The following is an 11,067-nucleotide window of genomic DNA, read 5'->3' on the forward strand; positions in this document are numbered from 1 at the left end:
AACCGACACGTAGAATTAGGGGATCAGGTGTCACAAACCGACACATAGATATAGGGGATCGGAGTGTCACGTACCGACACAAGAGGAATAATGAATATGAGGGATCGGAGTGTCACGTACCGACACCAGAGAATTAAGGATAATGAATCTTGAAAGATGTTAATATACTCAATCTAACGAACATAATTCCAAAATGAGTATGGTGTTGAGGCTTGATCCCTCATGGATGAACTTGATGGTACTTATTGATGATTATAATACTTGTTGTGGCTACATGTTGAGTTTTATAGTTGATTTACGATAATATTGATATATACTGTTCCCTATTTTGAGTTGGCCGATGATATCTACTCAGTACCCGTATTTTGTACTGACCCCTACTTTTATGTTTTCTTCTTGTTTATTTGTGGAGTACAGCAAACGTGCCATCGTCTTCAACTCAACAGTAATTCAAGTCAGTCTTACTACATCGGAAATTCAGGGTGAGCTAATGCTCCTAGCTTAGACTGGATCTTCTTCTGCAAGTCTTGATGCCTTGAACTTCCGGCATGTACTAGCTTCTTATGTATTTTTTATCTTTTAGAAAACTCTTAGAATTAGTAGTTTAAAGTAGATGTTCTTGTGATGATGACTTCCAGATTCTGGGGATAATGATAAGTTTTTGAGTTATAGAAGTTGATTATTTATGAGTTTAAGTCTTCCGCATTACTTTCTGTTTATATTATATTGAAATGTTAAGGTTTAGATTGGTTGGTTCGCTCACATAGGAGGGTAAGTGTGGGTGCCAGTCTCAACCCGGTTTGGGTCGTGACAAACTTGGTATCATAGCATTAGGTTCGTTGGTCTCATCACACAAGAACATGTCTAGTAGAGTCTTAAGGAACGGTAGGGGGATGCCTTTACTTTTCCTTGAGAGGCTATAAGACTTTAGGAAAAATTTCACTCTTTCATTTTTTCTTTCGTGCTACTACTTGAGTCTAATTGGTATCTAGGCGATACGAATTGGTATCTGACCATCTTCACTCTTTTTCGCAGATGGTTAGAACTAGAGCAACGACTACGCCAACACCAACATTGGCCAGACAAGAAACAACTGAGCCAGCCACTGGGGCTGTGGCTCGAGGAAGAACAACGGCAAGGGGCCGTGGAAGAGGTCGTGGGAGGACGTTCTCTAGAGGGAGAGGACAAGCACCTAGCCCATCTGATACTAGGGCAGTGACCCCTCCACCGACCGAGGAAGTAATAAGAGAAGGGGAGGATGGGGAAGCTGAACAAGTGCAAAATGAGGAAATGCCACCCCAACCTACCCCAGAGATGATCAATCAGGTTCTGGCTTATCTTAGCGGGTTATCTGATCAAGGTCAGGCACCTCCAGTGTTTTCTGCGCCAACACCTCCGGTTTCAGAAGTACAACATGCGGCTACTATGGCTCCCCGCATGGATGTTCCATTGGACATAGGCACATTTCCACGTCTGACTACTGGGCCTATAATGACAAATGATCAGCATGAACTTTTCAGTAAGTTCTTGAAATTGAAACCTCCGGTCTTCAAGGGTGCTGAATCGGAGGATGCCTATGATTTTCTAGTTGACTGTCACGAGTTACTACACAAGATGGGTATAGTAGAACTGTTTGGTGTGGAGTTTGTGACTTATCAGTTTCAAGGGAACGCCAAAATGTGGTGGCGGTCACATATCGAGTGTCAACCAATAGAGGCACCACCTATGACTTGGGCCTCATTCTCTAGTTTGTTTATGGAGAAGTATATCCCCCGGACTTTGAGGGATCGGAAAAGGGATGAGTTCTTGAGCCTAGAGCAAGGTAGGATGTCGGTTAATGCTTGTGAGGCCAAGTTTCGTGCACTATCCAGATATGCCACTCATCTCTGTTTCAGTCCTCAAGAGTGGATTCGCCTGTTTGTGAAGGGGTTGAGGTCAGAATTGCGAATTTCGGCCTTACAGATAGCGGCAACGGCAAAATCCTTCCAAGAGGTGGTAGACTTTGTGATAGAAGTGGAAGGAGTGAAGCCAGACGACTTCACCACAACATCGACATCAAAAAGGCTTCGAAAGGGAGGTGAGTTTAATGGTTCTTACACTAGAGGACAAGGTTCGGGAAGTTACTCAGTCCGACCAATTCAGTCTTCACTACAGACTGTAGTTGGGGGACCACCTCAGACCGGTCAACACTTCTCCGAGGGGCATATGATCGACTCCAAAGAATGTTATGGATGTGGGGAGATTGGACATATTAGGAGAAATTGTCCCAGACCAAGTTACAGACCCCCAATAGCTAGAGGTAGAGGTGGTCATGGTAGAGGCCGTTTTTCTGGAGGGCGTGGTGGTTGAGGTAATAGTGGTCACCAAAACGGCAGAGGTAATGGGCAAACTGGGGCCACTACATCACAACATGGTAGGGGCAACGGACAGACAAACGATAGGGCCCATTGTTACGCTTTCCCTGGGCGGTCTGAAGCGGAGACATCTGATGCTGTCATCACAGGTAATCTTCTGGTTTGTGATTGCATGGCTTCTGTATTGTTTGATCCTGGATCCACGTTTTCTTATGTATCTTACTCATTTTCTAATGGTCTAAATTTACATTGTGAATTACTTGATATGCCTATCCGTGTCTCTACTCCGGTGGGTGAGTCTATGGTAGTTGAAAAGATATATAGGTCTTGTTTGGTAAACTTTGTGGGGAGCAACACTTATGTAGATTTGGTTATCTTAGAAATGGATGATTTTGACGTGATTCTGGGTATGACTTGGCTTTCTCCGCAATTTGTAATCTTGGATTGTAATGCTAAAACGGTGACGTTAGCCAAGCCTGGGACAGACCCGTTAGTGTGGGAGGGTGACTACACTTCCAATCCGGTCCGCATCGTCTCCTTTCTTCATGCTAAGAAAATGATTAGTAAAGGGTGTTTAGCTTTCTTGGCACATCTCAAGGATGAAACTACCCAAGTACCTTCGATTGAGTCAGTTTCAGTAGTTCGTGAGTTTCTGGATGTGTTCCCTGCAGATCTTCCTGGTATGCCACCGGATAGGGATATTGACTTCTGTATTGATCTTGAACCCGGTACTCGCCCCATTTCTATACCCCCTTATAGAATGGCTCCCGCGGAGTTAAAAGAGTTAAAAGCACAACTTCAAGAGTTATTGAACAAAGGCTTCATTAGACCAAGTGCATCTCCTTGGGGTGCTCCGGTTTTGTTTGTAAAGAAGAAGGATGGGAGTTTTCGGATGTGCATAGACTACAGATAACTGAATAAAGTAACTATTAAGAACAAGTACCCTCTTCCCCGCATTGATGATTTGTTCGATCAGTTACAAGGTGCTTGTGTCTTCTCTAAGATTGACTTGAGATCCGGTTATCATCAATTGAAAATACGGGCAACGGATGTGCCAAAGACTGCTTTTCGAACGAGGTATGGGCATTACGAATTTTTAGTGATGTCCTTTGGTCTTACGAATGCCCCTGCTGCGTTCATGAGCTTGATGAACGGGATTTTTAAGCCATATTTGGACCTCTTCGTGATCGTATTGATTGATGATATATTGGTATACTCAAAGAGCAAGAAGGAACATGAAGAGCATTTGAGAATGGTATTGGAAATGTTGAGGGAGAAAAAGCTTTATGCCAAGTTCTCTAAGTGTGAGTTTTGGCTAGATGCGGTGTCCTTCTTGGGGCACGTGGTTTCTAAGGATGGAGTGATGGTGGATCCTTCTAAGATTGAGACAGTGAAGAATTGGGTAAGACCCACTAATGTGTCAGAAATAAGGAGCTTTGTTGGGTTAGCTAGCTACTACCGCCGATTTGTCAAGGGATTCTCTTCTATTGCTTCCCAATTGACGAACTTGACTAAGCAGAATGTCCCATTTGTATGGTCGGATGAATGTGAGGAAAGCTTTCAGAAGCTCAAGACTTTGTTGACTACCACACCTATCCTTACCTTGCCAGTAGAGGGTAAGAACTTCATTGTTTATTGTGATGCATCCTATTCTGGTTTGGGTGCAGTACTAATGCAAGAGAAGAGTGTGATTGCTTATGCTTCAAGACAATTAAAAGTGCATGAACGTAACTATCCCACTCATGATTTGGAATTGGCCGCGGTAGTGTTTGCATTAAAACAACGGAGACACTATTTATATGGGGTTAAGTGTGAGATGTATACGGATCATCGTAGCCTTCAGTATGTCTTTACTCAGAAAGATTTGAACTTAAGACAGAGGAGATGGATGGAGTTACTAAAGGACTACGATATCACTATCTTGTATCATCCGGGGAAGGCGAATGTTGTAGCGGATGCTTTAAGTAGGAAGGCGGGAAGCATGGGAAGTCTAGCTCACTTGCAAGCTTCTAGACGCCCATTGGCTAGAGAGGTTCAGACTCTAGCTAATGACTTGATGAGATTAGAAGTAAATGAGAGGGGAGGATTGTTGGCTTCTGTGGAGGCAAGATCTTCCTTTCTTGACAAGATTAAGGGAAGACAGTCTGATGATGAGAAACTGCGCAGAATTCAAGATAAAGTATTGCGAGGAGAGGCTAAGGAAGCACAAATCGATGAGGAAGGTGTTTTGAGAATCAAGGGAAGGGTATGTGTACCCCGCGTCGATGATTTGATCAATACTATTCTGACAGAGGCTCATAGTTCAAGGTATTCTATACATCCGGGCGCAACCAAGATGTATCGTGACCTAAAGCAACACTTTTGGTGGAGTAGAATGAAGCGTGACATTGTGGATTTTATTGCCAAATGTCCAAACTGTCAACAAGTAAAGTATGAACACCAAAGGCCCAGAGGAACACTTCAGAGAATGCCCATTCTGGAATGGAAGTGGGAAAGAATTGCAATGGATTTTGTGGTTGGTCTTCCGAAGACAATGGGTAAGTATGACTCCATTTGGGTGATTGTTGATAGGTTAACTAAATCTGCTCATTTCATTCCGGTCAAGGTGACTTACAATGCAGAAAAGTTAGCCAAACTTTACATCTCGAAAGTGGTGCGATTGCATGGGGTTCCACTATCCATCATATCAGATAGAGGTACGCAGTTTACTTCTAAGTTTTGGAAAACATTGCATGCAGAATTGGGTACTAGGTTGGACCTTAGTACTGCGTTCCATCCCCAGACCGATGGTCAGTCTGAGCGAACGATTCAAGTGTTGGAGGATATGCTTCGTGCGTGTGTGATAGAGTTTGGTGGTCATTGGGATAGCTTCTTACCCTTAGCGGAGTTTTCATACAATAATAGCTATCACTCAAGCATTGATATGGCCCCATTTGAAGCATTGTATGGTAGGAGATGTAGGTCTCCCATTGGTTGGTTTGATGCGTTCGAGGTGAGACCTTGGGGTACTGATCTCTTGAGGGATTCGATGGAAAAAGTGAGGTCTATTCAAGAAAAGCTTCTAGCGGTGCAAAGTAGACAAAAAGAATATGCAGATCGAAAGGTTAGAGACTTAGAGTTCATGGAAAGTGAACAAGTCTTGTTGAAAGTTTCACCCATGAAAGGGGTGATGCGGTTTGGTAAAAGGGGTAAACTAAGTCCAAGGTACATTGGACCATTTGAAGTACTTAAGCGAGTGGGGGAGGTGGCTTATGAGTTAGCCTTGCCTCCAGGGCTGTCCGGAGTACATCCGGTATTCCATGTGTCGATATTGAAAAGATACCATGGGGATGGAAACTACATTATCCGTTGGGATTCAGTTTTGCTTGATGAGAACTTGTCTTATGAGGAGGAGCCTGTTGCTATTTTAGATAGAGAAGTTCGCAAGTTGAGGTCAAGAGAGATTGCATCCATCAAGGTGCAATGGAAGAATCGACCGGTTGAAGAAGCCACTTGGGAGAAGGAGGCGGATATGCGAAAAAGATACCCACATCTGTTTAAAGATTCAAGTACTCCTTTTCGCCCTTGTTTTCCTTCTTTTGATCATTCGGGGACGAACGATGGGTAAATTGGTATCTAATGTAATGACCCGTTTAGTCGTTTTGAGCAGCAGACTTTATTCTGGAAAAACTGGCAGAAGCGACGGACCCCACGACGGAACGTCATGGGCACGACGGACCGTCGAGGGTGTCTCGTCCCAAAACACTTAGAAAATCTGAAATTGGGTACTGAAAATCAACTCTCTGAACTTTGTGACGGAATGGCAGGACGGACCGTCACAGGTGTGACGGACCGTCGTGATCCAACGTTTCAAAACACTTAGAAAATCTGAAATTGGGTACTGAAAATCAACTCTCTGAACTTTGTGACGGAATGGCAGGATGAACCGTTACAGGTGTGACGGACCGTCACAGACCCTTGGTGGAAATTTGGGTCTCTGAACTCTGCGACGACCTGCAGGACGGACCGTCGCAGGCACGACGGCTCGTCACAGGTTGCGCAAATCCCAGGCAGAGTCGGATTTCTGGTGAAGTTTTAAGGGACGTTTTTGACTATTCTTGCCTTAATTATAAAGTTCGTGGGTTTATATTAATAACTCAAATTCTTGAGGGGTTAAAAGAGGTAACCCTAAGTTAATTAGTGGGGTATTATTGCCATCTTTTATTCTTAATTATATACTAATTAGGGTAAAAGAAAGAGGGTTGGAATAAAGAAATTAGAAAGAACAAGAGAGAGAGGGAGAATCGAAAGAGAAGGGAGAAACAAAGCTTGGAGAAAAATTTGCTTGCTTGATCACTAATCTTCGGTGGAGGAAGGTTATGGTTTTCATGCTTTCATAGTAAACTCTTAATAGAGAATGATATGTATTGGTAGTATTGTAAACCCTGCTATGTGCTTAATTGTATGCATGCATGAACGTGATTATATAATTGTGATTATATTAAGCATGATGAAGTTATTGAATCCAAAATCTTGATAAAAACCTAATCTCTTATTAATGATGATGCCTTGGTATAGAAGAAGGCCTGATGATTTACAGAATGATATTAGTGGATCGGAGTGTCACGTACCGACACATGCAGGGGATCGGGTGTCACGAACCGACACGTAGAATTAGGGGATCGGGTGTCACAAACCGGCACGTAGAATTAGGGGATCGGGTGTCACGAACCGGCACGCAGAATTAGGGGATCGGGTGTCACGAACCGACACGTAGAATTAGGGGATCGGGTGTCACGAACCGACACGTAGAATTAGGAGATCGGGTGTCACGAACCGACACATAGATATAGGGGATCGGAGTGTCACGTACCGACACAAGAGGAATAATGAATATGAGGGATCGGAGTGTCACGTACCGACACCAGAGAATTAAGGATAATGAATCTTGAAAGATGTTAATATACTCAATCTAACGAACATAATTCCCAAATGAGTATGGTGTTGAGGCTTGAGCCCTCATGGATGAACTTGATGGTACTTATTGATGATTATAATACTTGTTGTGGCTACATGTTGAGTTTTATAGTTGATTTACAATAATATTGATATATACTGTTCCCTATTTTGAGTTGGCCAATGATATCTACTCAGTACCCGTATTTTGTACTGACCCCTACTTTTATGTTTTCTTCTTGTTTATTTGTGGAGTACAGCAAACGTGCCATCGTCTTCAACTCAACAGTAATTCAAGTCAGTCTTACTACATCGGAAATTCAGGGTGAGCTAATGCTCCTAGCTTGGACTGGATCTTCTTCTGCAAGTCTTGATGCCTTGAACTTCCGGCATGGACTAGCTTCTTATGTATTTTTTAGCTTTTAGAAAACTCTTAGAATTAGTAGTTTAAAGTAGATGTTCTTGTGATGATGACTTCCAGATTCTGGGGATAATGATAAGTTTTTGAGTTATAGAAGTTGATTATTTATGAGTTTAAGTCTTCCGCATTACTTTTTGTTTATATTATATTGAAATGTTAAGGTTTAGATTGGTTGGTTCGCTCACATAGGAGGGTAAGTGTGGGTGCCAGTCGCAACCCGGTTTGGGTCGTGACAATGTTTGTTCTTGCTTCATTATAATATGTGTATACGGTGTATGTGTGAATATATTGCATTATTGATCACACTAGTTATAAATGAGATATATAAATGCCATGTATCAAGAAATTCTCCAACAAATTCTATCTTTCCTTCCGAGTGGTGGGAGCTGTGTCTTTTCATTATCATGTAGGTTGTATTCTTAGTAGCTCTTGAACCTGTTCAGACTAAATCCTTGGCGGTGTTAATTACTATACAGTTAACACGTAATCATTTTAAAGGTTCTTATTTATAAAACTCTGTTGTTTCATTTATCTCCATTTTTCTTTAATCTTTGCATGTTTCAAAGAGTGGGAGTCGAGAGTTCTCCAACTTAGGTGTTGGAGCAGGCGCCCACACGACCCGGTGGGTTGAGTCGCGACATCGCGCACACACGTGTGGATGTATTAATCACATTTTTCTTTTCATAAATGATAGATATATTATTTTTGTTTGAGCAAGTAAAAAATCTGATTTAGTTATATAAGAGAATTGAAATATTTTTTCTATATATAATTAATGATCCATTAAATTATATTCATAATGATTAATCATTAATCAGTAAATTTTATTTAGTATATTCAATAACTTATCGCTTATACTCTACTGAAAATTTATACTTTAAACTTTACTCTTGAACTCACTTCAAACTATCAAAATTAAATTAAAGAAAAATTTTGACCAAACGTTTCTCGATGAAAACCTAGTAAATGAAGTTCATGTGAAATATGAACATGAACAACAACTAAAATATTTCAATGCATAATATATAAAAATTATATTCAAGAATTTAGAACTTTGAATCAATAATATTACTCATCTCTGGGATTCTCGAAACAAAGGGTATAATCCTAGATTAATATTTTACTAACTGAATTTAGATGTAGGGCGCGAGGACGAAATGTAACTCTCCAAAAATTTTTGAGCTAAGAGTCGAATCATTTTTAGTTGTGAGTAGGGTTTTACCGAGGAATTTAAATTTTCTTAGGTTCCAAAGTCGCAGTACGTAGCAACTCGAGTTCCAAAAAGAACCGGACAGAAATTTGTTCAAGTAATTTGTAAGTTATTTTAAGATTTGGGTCAACTTTAAACAATTATAACTTTTACCATAAAATAAGTTAGGTGGCCCATGAGGTATCAAATTGGAAATCTTTGTGTCCTCTTTCCAATGTCACCAAATTTGCTAAAATATCAGCTCGTATGAAGGTGATATGATTCTTTGAGTGCAACGTCTCTAGATAGGGCTTCTTAACTCGAATAAAGGAGGGGGTTTTAGTCTCTTCCTAACACCCACTCACCCTAAGCGTGAGTTACACCTATGTAAAAATTCTGATTTAGTTACATAAAAATATTAAAATATTTTTGTATATGACTAAGGGTCCATTAAATTATATTCACAATGGTTAATCATTAATCAATAAATTTTATGCGGTATATTCAACAACTTACATTTTTTATTTGAATTTCAAATTTATTTATGTTACCATAAAACACAGATTTTGAATATCAATTCAATATAAACTTTCTACCATAAATTCAATATAAAGAATGATTTACTTTCCATAGCAATATTGACTTAAAATTAAATGGATTACTTTCCATAGTAATACTGACTTGAAATTAAATGGATTAATTTTCATAGAAATATTGACTTGAAATTAAACGGATTACTTTCCATAGCAATATTGACTTGAAATTAAATTACTATTGTGAATAAATTTTTTATGTGTGTATAAATACTCATGATGTTTTATTCATTTTTAACTCACATTGTTGGAAATCAATAGATTATATGGCATTCTAGAATGGAGGATAAGAAAACAGCAGGACGTCAAAAAATTCCAATAGAAAAACTACAAGATGAAACTAAGCGGAAAGTCGCATTTTCCAAACGATTGTCGTCCTTATATAAAAATGCAAGTAAGATTGTAAGAGCTTGTAACGTCGATATTGGAATAGTTTCGTCTTGTCCAAGTGGTAGGACCCAATATTCATACGTTCACCCAACTACTGCTGTAGTCATTGATCATTTTGTGAACCCCACAATGGAATTAGATCTGGGTACGAGACTTGTTGCCGAAAATGAAAGGAACATTGCAATTGAAAACAACATCAGATTGAATGAACTAGATGCAAGGGAAGCAGCTGAAAAGGAAAAAATACGTTCTTTAGAACAAATGAACAATGCTAGAAAAAAATGTTGGTGGGAGTCCATTGACCAAATCGATGCAAAGAATCTGACCACATTTGAAACTAAATTAAATTTTGCCGAGGGTATCTTAAAAGATCAATTGAAGAAGCTATTGAAACTTTGTCTTCCTCAGAGGCCCCCCTCCCCCCAGAAAATGAAGATAGCTAATCTAGTATATTTTGGTAGTATCTTTCATCAATGTCCTATGCAACAAAATGAAGGTTTAAATTCATATTACCATGTGTGTTAATTTCCTTTGATTTTCCTATTTTATTTCAATAATGGTTTGTAATACATTTACTTTGATGATTTCTATTAAAAATACTTTATCTATTAGTGTTTGTAGTCTACTACATGGTAGGTCACTTAATATTGTTTTATGAGTTTGAATATATGCACAACAACATATCGATTCTCAATATGACGTAAATTTTTTTTAAAGCAAAGTGATATGCACGAATGTAAATGAGTGTTTGTTTTTTTTGCTAAAATCATCTCTGAAGTATGACCTAAACTTAAAGTACATCCTTGTGTCATATAAGTGAACAAAATACATTTTTGAACTATCCAAACAATTGCAAGATTCATTCTTCTAATCTATTTAAAAAAAAAATCACGCCACCAACAAAAAATTAAATGTTTCAAGTGGAATGAATATATGTACACATGGTTAAACTAGTCAAGTTAAGTGATTTTTTTTCCAGAAATTGAGGATTTAAATCATATTCAGACAAAATGTATTCAAATTCTAAATATTCTTTTAAAAATATGTTCAAATACTACTCCAATTTCAAATTTTCGAATAGAACATGCGCCCTAAATTTTCAACATTTCTGTACATTGTATAAAATGCAAATTGCATTGTATCTAAAGTACATGCGCCCTAAATATTTTATTAAAGAAAATTTCT

Source organism: Solanum lycopersicum, chromosome 3, assembly GCF_036512215.1.
Source record: "Solanum lycopersicum chromosome 3, SLM_r2.1".
Taxonomy (NCBI): Eukaryota; Viridiplantae; Streptophyta; class Magnoliopsida; order Solanales; family Solanaceae; genus Solanum; species Solanum lycopersicum.